Raw genomic sequence first — 13813 nt, forward strand, 5'->3', positions numbered from 1 at the left:
GGAATAAATTGTATTTTAAGCCAGTAAATTTATGGTAATTGTTATGGCAGCCCTAGGAAACTAATACATTTTTGATATTCATGTAGCACTGTGATTATAATAATTTAAATCAACACCGAATGTTTTTGAAAAAAATTCACTAAGTGGAGAACATCTTTTAGTTTGACAATTACTGGGATAATTAGCAAGTACTACTAGAGAATGTGAAATGAGGCACTATCGTGTCTGGAAGAGTGGAAGTTGGCTGGGAAGAACCTGGAAAACATCTCTTCTAAACTCTCATTTTATAGATGAAGTCTGCATTTGGACTTGGGCTGTGGTTGGTTAGTTACCTTTCCTTAATCTATCATGCCTCCTGGTTAGTACCTCCAATGAGAAATTTAAAACTTTCAGGGGCAAAGGGATCAAGTGGTGTATGGTGTACAAACTAAATCATATCTCCCTAGAGACGCAAGTATCAGTTAAAACTATAGCTTAATGATTACAGAAATCATTTCCTCAAAACTGTTGTCATAAACAAGAGCTGCATTTTAAAAGAAACAAGCAAAACAATTTTTGTTTGGTCCCTTCAGAGGTGGCCAGGATACAGTATAAAAAGATCTCAGGTTCTTGCTTTTAGCCCAGTGAAACTTAGGAGTTATGTAATGATCAAGTTTTCTCTTTCAAGGTCTTTGTGCACGTGTGTTTCTGCAAGAAAAAGATATAAGGAGAGGTATTTTACAAGAGTTTTGCCTTTCAATATCTGAATACTCTTTTACTTTATGGGGTACTTCACTAACATTTTCATTTTTGTCTTCATTTTCTGTCTTAATAATTGATTTACAGAGTCATTGCTCTTGGAACTGATGCATTCAGACAGCTTCAGCCTGGTGGATGGGAGTTGCTAGGCAACCTCACCTATAGGGGCAAGGTTGCTGGGTCTTCCCCCTCTGAGAGTCTTGTTTGGGGAGAACCTGAGGCAAAGGCTACTCCTAACTCTTGTGTCTTTGGGCCTCCAAAAATAGAGATTTAGAAAGAATACTTGAGTACTTAAAAAGAATTATCATGAGGGCGCCTGGGTGGCTCAGATGGTTAAGCGTCTGCCTTTGGCTCAGGTCATGATCCCAGGGTCCTGGGATCGAGTCCCACATCGGGCTCTCTGCTCCGCGGGGAGCCTGCTTCTCCCTCTGCCTCTCTCTCTCTCATGAATAAATAAATAAAATCTTTAAAAAAAAAAGAATTATCATGAAACAGAAAAACTCGGCATATCAATGTTTTATCATCAAGCATTAGGTGGCATTTTTAAAAGACTTCTTTGAAAAATTTTAAATATGAGTCAATGTTTTATTAAGATCTTAAAGTATGAATCGAAAGGACAACACATTTATTTCTTCTATTTGTAGGTTCTTCTGGCTCACCTTTGTATTTCTTGAAAACACAGTTTCATAATTATTCATGTAATTCATGTAAGGGCTATTACATTTAAATAACATTGTGGTTGTGATTATTTTCTTTGCCACTAGTCATTTTTATAAAATCTTCAATCCTGGAGAAGTGGCACAAAATAAATATTGAGGTATTAAGTGATTCAATTTTATGTCCATGTCTATTAGATAAGTATTGATTATGATCCAGTTACAGAGAAGAGAAGAAAGCTGAAATATTGCCATTAGATTTGGGTCATGGAGGTATAGTCAATTTTTATACCTGACCTATTGCCAGCTCTCTGCTGAAGACCTTGACATGAGAGATGATTTCTCAGGGGGTAGAAAAGAGCGTAATTTTCTGCCCTTGTGCATTCCCTACTACTTTGATGCCAGTCATCGCAGCACAAAAGGGGAGAGTTGGTTGGTTCAGAAATAAAAAGCAGTTTGTTAAATATTCTGCTTTGTTGGAGCAGTTTTGTTCATTAGTTTGTTTTTGACCTAGAACCCAACAAACTGATGAATAAATATTCATGATAGTAGTAAAAGACCAGAAATGGTATAAACATTATTCTTCCAGGGTTTTCCTCAAGAAAATTTGGGTAGAAAATACCATTTTGTCCGTTTATATAACATGTACATTTTTTTTTCATTATTCTCACACTCATTTTCATTCTTAGTTAAAACTACTTCTGTATTGGGTGCCTGGGTGGCTCAGTTGGTTAAGCGACTGCCTTCGGCTCAGGTCATGATCCTGGAGTCCCGGGATTGAGTCCCGCATCAGGCTCCCTGCTCGGCAGGGAGTCTGCTTCTCCCTCTGACCCTCCTCCCTCTCATGCTCTCTCTCATTCTCTCAAATAAATAAATAAAATCTTAAAAAAAAAAAAACCTACTTCTGTATATTTTTACTGGGTAGGTGTTTGTGAGTAGCTCTCAAACCTAGGCCATTCGTTTATAATGGAGAGGTCTTTATGGGGAAAACTTTTACATGGCAAAAATACAACACTAATTAGGTAATTGGAAAAAGATACCTAAACTGCCTTTTTTTTTTAACCTAAGTTTTTCAGGATTTGGTATAAGAGATCTAATCAGTGACTCTATATAACCAAGGCAGCTGGGATGAGTGTGGAAGTATGGAAATCAATCAGGTGACACCAGCCTTTCTTTCTAACTGTGTTGACCATCACCTGCACCCCTTGAAAAGTATCAATGATAAATGTGGGAATCATTATTTTATTTTAAATAAAATTAATTAGACTATGCTTATTGCTATGGACCATGTTTTGCTTCATAGGAACTATTTTATTTTCATTCACACTAAACAGGCAACTTAATTAGTTCTATTTGTTATTTCAAAGGGTTCTTTGAATGTAAGACATGAATTCAAATTAGAGAAGGAATTTTTATTGAAACTATTGTGAATCATACATACAAAAACATTCATATACACATGAATAACAATATATTAGTAAGAAAAGTACATAAGCCTCAATATTAAGTTTTGGATTTCCTATTGTAGAGAAATAAAGCTAGGCTGTATCAAAGAGTTAGTTACACTTGAGATTTAGGACAGTTGTTGACAATACTTGTTACTAGGGAAGAAACTATCCTAACAGTTGGAAATCATTCTCCTAAACTTTGAGAGAGGTATAGAACCACTCAATGGGAAAAGGAGATACTGTATAACAAAGTATAGAAGAAATTTTGTTAGAAAACTATGGTTTTACACTCTTGCTTGTACCGCTTGGTTATCTTTTTCTATGTGTCTTAATTGAAGTCCCCAGAAAAGCCCCCATTTCTGTGCAACCTGATTGATCCAAACAAATGCCAACCATTGACAGGACTTTCTTTGATCACAAGATTGTTCTCCAAATTTGTTAAGTTCTTTAGTTTTTAAATTAAGAGCAAGATGATGCAGCATTCTATAGTTAAATAGTTCAAATTTAGTTTCATATAAAGTATATTATAGACTTTCTGTGATAAGACGAGCATTAGAGGGTCATTTCCACATGAAAAGCTGTGCCCATAAATGCCTGGTCCCCTTTGATAGAAGCCAGTTAGGAAGGCTTTTCAGCAGTGCTGGAAATCCTGAAGTAGAGTTGTAGGATTAGATATGCAGAGAAATACATGTGTTTGTCAAATATTTAGGTGAAGAAAATATTCGGAGATTGATGATACATTAGATGGGGGATGATGGAAAAGGAGTTAATTACTAGGGATGCCTGTGAATTCTGGGTTATGTTATCTTCGACTTTTTTAGCAAAGGATTTTTTGTGAACGCAAATGTATCTGATACTAGTCCTGTTTTCTTAGTTTGTATTTCCTGGTTATCATGCTCTTCTCTCCCTTTTTGTTTTGTTCTCTACCATTTCTAATTTAATTATAGTTATTCCTTTGTTTTCAAATTTGTAATTCTATTCCAGTTTCATTTTATGAATGATTAACTTTTTATCTTTAGCAAACATAGTTTTTAAAGTTTTTATTTTATCATTTCTATTCCTGGAAGAGGCAAACCCTTTAACATAGTTTTACCTACTCATCTCCTGTACTGACATCCCAAAATCTGTTATAATCTAGAGATCTTTTTGCCTTTTCCCCCGAGATTTAAATTTTATTCTCTTTTTAAAAAATATTTTTTGAAAATTTTAAGTAATCTCTACACCCTTGGGGCTTGGACTCGCAACCCTGAAGAGTCGCATACTCTACTGACCAAACCAGCCAGGTGCAACCCCTGCTCCAGATTTAAATTTTAAAAGCATCTTTCTTTTCAAAATATTTTTATAGAAAGTCAATGAATCTTTATAATGAGGTTATTAAAAATAGTTTACCGTAGTTCTATATTTTATCTATGTTATCCATATATTTTATGCATATCAAATTATACATCCTTGTCCTTGTTTTTTGGAGGATTGGGAAATGGGGTCTTTATTCTGATTTAATTAACTAAAATCATTCCTTGAGTATTCCTTTTTCTTTTACTCCTGGAAATGGCAAGATTCTGTAGAGCAGAATGTTTGACATGTTCATGGTAGTGTTAAATATGACAAGCCTAACAACTGGTAAATATTAGACACTCAAAACTTGGTTAAATAAAGGAATGAAATAGAGGGATATTTTTGATTTCTTACATATTAAAAGATAAATCTGATGCTCACAACATTTTGCTTTCAGATCTATCTAAATATGTTTTCTCTTTATTTCTTTTTTGCGATTTTTATTTAATAAGATATCTGATAGGAGGCTGATTCATATATCTTTGGAAATGCATGGTTTTAAGATATTGATACTTGCCAAATTATCTTTCAGATTTTTTTAAAAAACTAATTCTTTAATTAGAATATATCTAAATATGCACAGAAATATTTCTTTTTTAAAGTGTGATTATCTTCCTTTGGATCAGGAAAATTATCTTCTAATATTTCTTTGGGTACCTGTTCCAGATAGATTTTGGACCTCTTTCCACAATCATAGAATCAAAATATCTGAGGTATACGCAAGGAATCTATTTTTTTTCTAACTAGCCACAGTTGATTCTGCTGTTTTATGAGGTTTGAGAAACACTATTGTACATAATAGTGAGATAAATAAAGCCTGATATTTACAGTAAGAAAAATATTGGGCTTTACAGGATGGGATAAATTATGAGCATAACAATAATTGGGAATGAACCAATTAGAGAAGAGATGTAAGATGTAATTTTAAGATGCTGCTGAATATTGATATATTTTAATTTTTGCTTACCAAATTTGTATGCTGGTGTTTTAGTGCTTTCCACTTTGAAATTCCATTCGTGACTTCCTTTGAAATCCCAAAAAGCAGGCTGACCAGAGGAATCTCATATACATATATTTGTATCTAAATATAGTTATATATATATTTTCCAGATAGATATGTGTATACAGAAAAAATACTTAATCTCTCTCCCTCTCTCTGTCTTTATTTACCTATTATCTATCTATCTACCTATCTGATTTCCCATGTTAAGAAAAAATGTTAGTATGTCATTTGCATAAAGATTTACTCTGTATTATAATCAACCTGCCATTCACAGGGACTGCATTCTGATCTCCCTATGAGACTACTCAGGACACCAAAGGGGATAGTGGTTATTATGAGACAGTTACATGCCCTATAATTCCTCTTAAAAAAAAAAAATGGGATTGGTATTGAATTAATTGTAAGTGGCCTGTTTGTTTCTCATAAGTTTAGCTATGTAGCAAACAAATTTACATTGTGTTCTTATATTTATCTTTTCTTTTAAGTCAGAACTATATAAGTGAAATGCTTTTTAAAAAAGAGCCAAAGATTTCATTTTGAAAACAGAGATATTATTTGATTGCATTCCCCTAGATCTAAATTTGAAATATTTAATTTTGAAAAGCAATTCAAATTTTCACAAAGACGTTTACACAATCTTGATAAAAATCCTCCCAGGGAATTGGATGGATTTTAAAAATACAACATCTGAAATTTTTCCCATTTTGCCTTTTTTGGATTTGTTAATAATATTGTAATATAACATATTCGTTAGTGAATTCTCTGCTAAAATACAACGCTTTATAGAGTTTTGATTTTTTTATACATTTACTTTTTTTTTCTTTTTTTAGAGGGAGAGTGCACAGAGCATGTGCCAGCTGAGGAGGATCAGAGGGAGAGAGAGAATCTTAAGCAGGCTCCACATCCAGCACAGAGCTGAGGCCAGGCTCTAGAACCCTGAGATCGTGACCTGAGCCAAAATCAAGAGTTGAGCGCTTAACCGACTCAACCACCCAGGTACCTCTATACATTTAATTTTTATAAATGTTTCTACTGAGATGTGTAATCCTTAAAACTCTCTTTTCTTTTATAATGAGTTTTTTATATATGCCTGATGGTAGTCTCTTAACATCAAGAAGGCGTGAACTTTGAGTTTGTTTCTTACATGTGAAGAACTATTTAGTATTATAGGATATTTATGCTGAAAGTGTTCCTAAGGATCATCTTACTTCTTCACTTCATTGTATTATTTCAGTCAATTAAAAAATACATGTACATTATTCACAAGATGGCAGGCATTATAAATACAAAGAGTAAGTCCCTGAAATCCTGCAGAGTTGAGCAGAAAAACCATGAGGAACATAAAGTCAAATGCTGTGAAGTGAACCTTTAGGACATAGATGCAGCTCTAGTATTTAGACTTCTCACTGCCTCTCAGCTGCCATGCACATTTATGTGTAATTGATTGAGCAAGAAATGCAGTATGGTTGCAGAAGACAAACCAAAGCCATCTGAAACCATGAAATTATTCTGACACTTGAATCGTTAATCTATAACAAATAAAATGAATTCATTAATATTATTTTATGTCAATCTTCTTTACACTACCAAGATGGAATAACATGTATCTACTAAGTAGCTAAATATAAGAATCTGCTAATGCCTGAAGAATACTATTTCTTTTATGTAATTTAGTGGTTTTCAGTTTAAATTAAAGGTGCACATGATGATATATAAGAAAGCATAATGAAAATATTCTAATTCTATGTATTTTTATCTAAAGTATCAGATATCAGGAACGCCTGAGTGGCTCAGTCGGTTAAGCAGCTGCCTTCGGCTCAGGTCATGATCTCAGGGTCCTGGTATCGAGTCCCGCATGGGGCTCCTTCCTGCATGGGGAGCCTGCTTCTTCCTCTGCCTGCCACTCCCCCTGCTTGTGCTTGCTCTCTGTCTCTCTCTTCCTCTCTCTCTGACAAATAAATAAATAAAATCTTTAAAAAAATTTTTTTAAAAAGTATCAGATATCAAACATTTCTCCTAATTAACATTTAGTTTGCCACTGGTACCTTCATTCACTCATGTTTTTTGTAGGTAGCTTTATTGTCATCTCTCTTCAACCCATTCTATACTTTTTTTTTTTTTAAGATTTTATTTATTTATTTGACAGAGACACAGTGAGAGAGGGAACACAAGCAGGGGAAGTGGGAGAGGGAGAAGCAGGCTCCACGCAGAGCAGGGAGCCCGATGTGGGACTCGATCCCAGGACCCTGGGATCATGACCCGAGCCGAAGGCAGTCGCTTAACCGACTGAGCCACCCAGGCGCCCCATTCTATACTTATTTTTGTTCCTCCTCTTTTAGGTTAAGAAAAAGAAAGTATTTAATGAATTTGTTTGTGGGAACAGGCTTTATCGTAACCAACGTATACTGTCGTTGCAGTGGGCATGCATCTGACTCTCATCTCTCTGTCAGAAAAACACTGATAAAAAGTGTTTCTTCCCTTTTCTCTCCTCTCTCAAACATATTATACTACACCTCGGATACAGTTTTGATCCTCTGTCACAATACAGGCCATGGAGAATTTGAGTAAAATGATTGATCTGGAAGCAGAGTCCCATCTGTTAGCTTCTCACATGGGATGTTCATCTTCAAAGCTGAAAATTCATAGAGATGGATGTATACCTATCCCGAGATACAATAGAGGGTTCAAAAATTGAATGAAGTAATTTATCTAAAAGAGGCAGCTGGGTATACAGGGATATTTATGAAAGTTCGGTGTAATAAATGTTCAGTAGCTACAGTGAAATTCTTAGAAATATATGTCAAGCTACCTAACTTGAAAAGGTAATTGGGAAAAAGTTCACCTAAAATTATTCATCCTGTTTTCAAAACAATTAGCGTTAATTAAAATATCATTTATATTCATTAAAACCTGGTACAAAATAGTATTACTGATAATAGTATTCCTTTTGAATCATAATTATCTGAAGAGAGCTGTAAGATCCCCACACTGATGTTTATCCTTGTGGAACCAGAACTCCTAGGAGTTTTTCTTTTATTTTTTTAACATTTTATTTCTATGTCCAGTTATCAATTTTTGTTTCTAAAATAGATTGTTTCTTTAATTTTATACCAATGTTCAGTAGGGAGTCTATCAGATTTAAATATCTACCTCTATTTTTTTTTCTTGAAATACTAAGATCAATAGGTTATTTGGCATATTTAGTACACATAAGAAATGTGGGGAAAAATTACCTCATTGTGATGTGTATTACTCAGATTTACTTGTATTACAACTCTAAATTAAAAAAAAAACACAAAAATCTTTACAAAGAAAATAAAGATTTAGAGAAAACATTGATAGCTTATAAATTGGGTCCTATTGCTCCATTTCTCTTGGAGAGAAAGAGCTAATATTTGAATCCTTTGGCTACTTGAGCAGAATGTGCTTTCAGCATTCTTTCTTATTTCTATTTTTGTGTCTGACTTTTCCGCATTCTTATAATGGCAATTTCACCATTTGAAAATGCAACATATTTTATTTTATTTTATTTTATTTTATTTTTAATTTTATTATGTTATGTTAGTCACCATACAGTACATCATTGGTTATTGATGTGATCCATGATCCATTGTTTTCGTATAACACCCAGTGCTCCATGCAGTACGTGCCCTCCTTAATACCCATCACCAGGCTAACCAATCCCCCCTCCCCTCTCCCCTCTAAAACCCTGTTTCTTTCTCAGAGTCCATAATCTCTCATGGTTCATCTCTCCCTGCAATCCACCCCCCCCTTTTTTCCCTTCCTTCTCCTAATGTCCTCCATGCTATTCCTTATGTTCCACAAATAAGTGAAACCATATGATAATTGACTTTCTCTGCTTGACTTATTTCACTTAGCATAATCTCCTCCAGTCTCATCCATGTTGATGTAAAAGTTGGGTATTCATCCTTTCTGATGGCTGAGTAATATTCCATCGTATATATGGACCACATCTTCTTTATCCATTCATCTGTTGAAGGGCATCTCGGCTCTTTCCACAGTTTGGCTATTGCGGACATTGCTGCTATGAACATTGGGGTGCATATGGCCCTTCTTTTCACTACATCTGTGTCTTTGGGGTAAATACCCAGTAGTGCAATTGCTGGGTCATAGGGTAGCTCTATTTTTAAATTTTTGAGGCATCTCCACACTGTTTTCCAAAGTGGCTGTACCAACTTGCATTCTCACCAACAGTGTAAGAGCGTTCCCCTTTCTCCACAACCTCTCCAACGTTTGTTGTTTCTTTCCCTGTCCATTTTTGCCATTCTAACTGGTGTAAGGTGGTACCTCAATGTGGCTTTGATTTGGATTTCCCTGATGGCTAATGATGATGAACATTTTTTCATGTGTCTGTTAGCCATTTGTATGTCTTCTTCAGAGAAGTGTCTTCATATCCTCTGCCCACTTTTTGACTTGATTATTTGTTTTTTGGGTGTTGAGTTTGAGAAGTTCTTTATAGATCTTGGATACCAGCCCTTTATCTGTAGTGTCATTTGCAAATATCTTCTCCCATTCTGTGGGTTGCCTCTTTGTTTTGTTGACTGTTTCCTTTGCTGTGCAGAAGCTTTTTATCTTGATGAAATCTCAAAAGTTCATTTTTGCTTTTGTTTCACTAGCTTTTGGAGATGTATCTTGAAAGAAGTTGCTGTGGGTGATGTCAAAGAGGTTACTGCCTGTGTTCTCCTCTAGGATTTAGATGGATTCCTGTCTCACATTGAGGTCTTTCATCCACTTTGAGTTTATCTTTGTGAATGGTGTTAGAGAATGGTAGTTTCATTCTTCTGCATGTGGCTGTCCAATTTTCCCAGCACCATTTATTGAAGAGACTGTCTTTTTTCGATTGCATGTTTTTTCCTGCTTTGTCAAAGATTATTTGACCATAGAGTTGAGGGTCCATATCTGGGTTCTCTATTCTGTTCCATTGGTCTGTATGTCTGTTTTTGTGCCAGTATCATGCTGTCTTGGTGATCACAGCTTTGTAATATAGCTTGAAATCGGGCAATGTGATGCCCCCAGCTTTGTTTTTCTTTTTCAACATTTCCTTGGCGATTCAGGGTCTTTTCTGATTCCATACAAATTTTAGGATTGTTTGTTCCAGCACTTTGAAAAATGTCATTGGTATTTTGATTGGGATGGCATTGAAGTTATAGATTGCTCTGGGTAGCAATTTTAACAGTATTTATTCTTCCGATCCATGAGCATGGAATATTTTTCCATCTTTTTGTGTCTTCTTCAATTTCTTTCATGAGTGTTCTGTAGTTCCTAGAGTATAGATCCTTTACCTCTTTGGTTAGGTTTATTCTGAGGTATCTTATGGTTTTGGGTGCTATTGTAAATGGAATCATTTCTCTAATTTCTCTTTCTACAGTTGCGTTGTTAGTGTATAAGAAAGCAACTGATTTCTGTGCATTGATTTTGTATCCTGCCACATTACTGAATTGCTGGATGAGTTCTAGTAATTTGGGGGTGGAGTCTTTTGGGTTTTCCACATAAAGTATCATGTCATCTGCTAAAAGAGAGAGTTTGACTTCTTCTTTGCCAATTTGAATACCTTTTATTTCTTTTTGTTGTCTGATTGCTGTTGCTAGGACTTCTAGTACTATGTTGAACAATAGTGGTGAGAGTGGGCATCCTTGACGTGTTCCTGATCTTAAGGGAAAGGCTCTCAGCTTTTCCCCATTGAGGATGATATTCGCTGTGGGTTTTTCATAGATGGATTTTATGAAATTGAGGAATGTTCCCTCTATCCCTATACTCTGGAGAGTTTTAATCAGGAAAGGATGCTGTATTTTGTCAAATGCTTTCTCTGCATCAATTGAGAGGACCATATGTTTCTTCTCCCTCCTCTTATTAATGTGTTCTATCACATTGATTGATTTGTGAATGTTGAACCACCCTTGCATCAGGGGATAAATCCCACTTGGTCATGGTGGATGATCCTTTTAATGCATTGTTGGATCCTATTAGCTAGGATTTTGTTGAGCATTTTGGAATCCATATTCATCAGGGATATCGGTCTGAAAATCTCCTTTTTGATGGGGTCTTTGCCTGGTGTGGGGATTAAGGTAATGCTGGCCTCATAGGATGAGTTTGGAAGTTTTCCTTCTGTTTCTATTTTTTGAAACAGCTTCAGTAGAATAGGTATGATTTCTTCTTTGAATGTTTGGTAGAATTCCCCAGGGAATCCATCAGGCCCTGGACTCTTGTTTTTGGGAGGTTTTTGATCACTGCTTCAATCTCGTTACTGGTTATTGGCCTATTCAGGTTGTCAATTTCTTCCTGTTTTAGTCTTGGCAGCTTATAGGTTTCCAGGAAGGCCTCCATTTCATCCAGATTGCTCAGTTTATTGGCATATAGTTGTTGATAATAATTTCTAATAATTGTTTCTATTTCCTTGGTGTTAGTCGTGATCTCTCCCCTTTCATTCATAATTTTATTAATTTGGGTCCTTTCTCTTTTCTTTTGGATAAGTCTGTGCAGTGGTTTATTGATCTTATTAATTCTTTCAAAGAACCAACTTCTAGTTTCGTTGATCTGATCTACTGTGTTTCTGGTTTCTAATTCATTGATTTCTGCTCTAATTTTGATTATTTCTCTTCTAATGCGTGGCTTAGGCATTGTTTGTTGCTTTTTCTCTAGTTCTTTAAGGTGTAGAGGTAGTTGGTGAATTTGGGATTTTTCTGTTTTTTTGAGTGAGGCTTGGATGGCTATGTATCTCCCCCTTAGGACTGCCTTTGCAGTATCCCAAAGGGTTTTGGACCTATGTGTTTTCATTCTTATTGATTTCCATGAATTGTTTAAGTTCTTCTTTGATTTCCTGGTTGACCCAAACATTCTTTTTTTTTTTTTTTTTTTTTTTTTAAAGCCTGTTTTTGTTTTTACTGGAGGCTCAGGTGGCACATGACAGTTCATAAAATGGCTTCAGAGGTAGGGGCTAGAGGAGAGACCAAAAATAAACTGGGGTGGGAAAGAAAAACAACCAGGAGGAGGTGAGAGCTGGCTGGTTCCTTCTCAGCCTGATCCAGGGGAGGGACATGGCGCCTCTGAACAACAGGATGGATCCCTTCCTTCAGCCCTTGGTAGGGGACAGAGAAGAAGCAAATGGCTGTTGCTTCGGCCCTCCTGAGTCTCGAGGAAAAGGGGAAAGCCAATGTTTTGATGTCATGAGTCATGGGAAGGGGGAGGGGTGCTGGGTGGGGTACAGAGCAGCTGGAAAAACTGGCAGACAACCAGATGGTAGCTCTGGGGGTCCTTCGTGTTGGAGTTACTCCAGTATGGTGGTGGGGGGGTCCCCACTGTTGATGGGGGCTGAGATCTCCAGGGCTGTGGGCTGCCTGGGTCCGGGGGGCTGCTGCCACCGCCACTGGAAGTAGGGGCGGTTTCGTGGGCGCTGAGGCTCAGGCGGGGACCCATCAGTGGGGCCTTGGCTGGGCTTGGTCTCGCCATCCCCACCTTCTGTGGTAGGCTGCTGGGGTGGCCTGGGGCGGAAAGGCCTTCGGTACCGAGGCCGGAATCTGGGAGGGGGACGCGCTCATCTCCCTGTTGGTCCCCCTTCAATGGGGCTGTCTCTTTGGGCTCTACCCCGTGGGTGCCCTCTATAGGCTGCTGCTGGTTGGGGGGCCGAGGGCCTCGCACAAAGCGCCATCGGTAGAAGAAGGGAGGTGGGCGCCGCCGCCTGGGCCTCTGCCCAGAGTCCTCAGCCCACTCCCCTTCACTGCCTGGTTCAGTCCCGCCCGACGGGTGGGACATGGGTGGCGGGGCAGCTGGACAAGGCCGCGGGATGAACCTGTGGAACCTGCGTCGATTGGGGGCATAGCAGCTGCCCTTCACCGGCTCGCCCCCCGGCCCAGTTACGTTAGCAGCTTCTGCACCCTTCTCTCCCTCCATGACATCGAACTCCGCTGTCTCCCCATCTCCGACGCTGCGCAGGAACTTCTTGGGGTTGTTTCTTTTAATGGCCGTCTGGTGAACAAAGACATCGTCCTTGGTGTCATTCCTGTTGATGAATCCGTAACCATTCCGGACGTTGAACCATTTGACAGTGCCCAGGACTTGGATTGCCAGCACCGGCTTGTCCGCCTGACTCCGGACTGGGGGCGCGGGGGTCCCCGACGCTGCCGTCGCGGGGTTGCCAGGGGTGCGGGGACCCGGCGCCGAGGGGGTCCTGGCAGCGGGGCCCGAGACGGCTCCGACCCCGCCGCCGCTCCGCCACCTGCTTTCTGTGGCTCCCCCGTGGGCACCGGTACCACCACCGCTACCACCCATGCCACCGTCGCGGGCACTGTCGCAGCGGGGGCCGCTGTCGCCACCGCTGCTGCTTCCGCCTCGCTCATCCCGCCGGGTCCGGTACCAGCCCCCGCCGCCACCACCTCCTCCGCCTCCTCCCCCGCCGCCACCGCCCCGGCCCCTCTGACCCAAACATTCTTGAGCAGAGTGGTCTTTAGCTTCCAAGTGTTTGAATTTCTGCCAAATTTTTTCTTGTGATTGAGTTCCAGTTTTAGAGCATTGTGGTCTGAGAATATGCAGGGAATAATCTCAATCTTTTGGTATCAGTGGAGACCTGATTTGTGACCCAGTATATGGTCTATTCTGGAGAAAGTTCCATGTGCACT

The 13813-nt window shown here is 38.5% G+C and overlaps 1 pseudogene; it reads right to left on the reverse strand.

Annotated features, from left to right (window-relative positions):
* Nucleotides 1-12094: 12094 nt before the first annotated feature.
* Nucleotides 12095-13534, reverse strand: LOC123842912 (Y-box-binding protein 2-like; annotated as a pseudogene).
* Between the last annotated feature and the right edge of the window lie 279 nt (nt 13535-13813).

This window comes from Mirounga angustirostris, unplaced genomic scaffold, assembly GCF_029215605.1.
Source record: "Mirounga angustirostris isolate CCGP_5_RB_7025 unplaced genomic scaffold, mMirAng1.0.hap1 SCAF_13, whole genome shotgun sequence".
NCBI lineage: Eukaryota > Metazoa > Chordata > Mammalia > Carnivora > Phocidae > Mirounga > Mirounga angustirostris.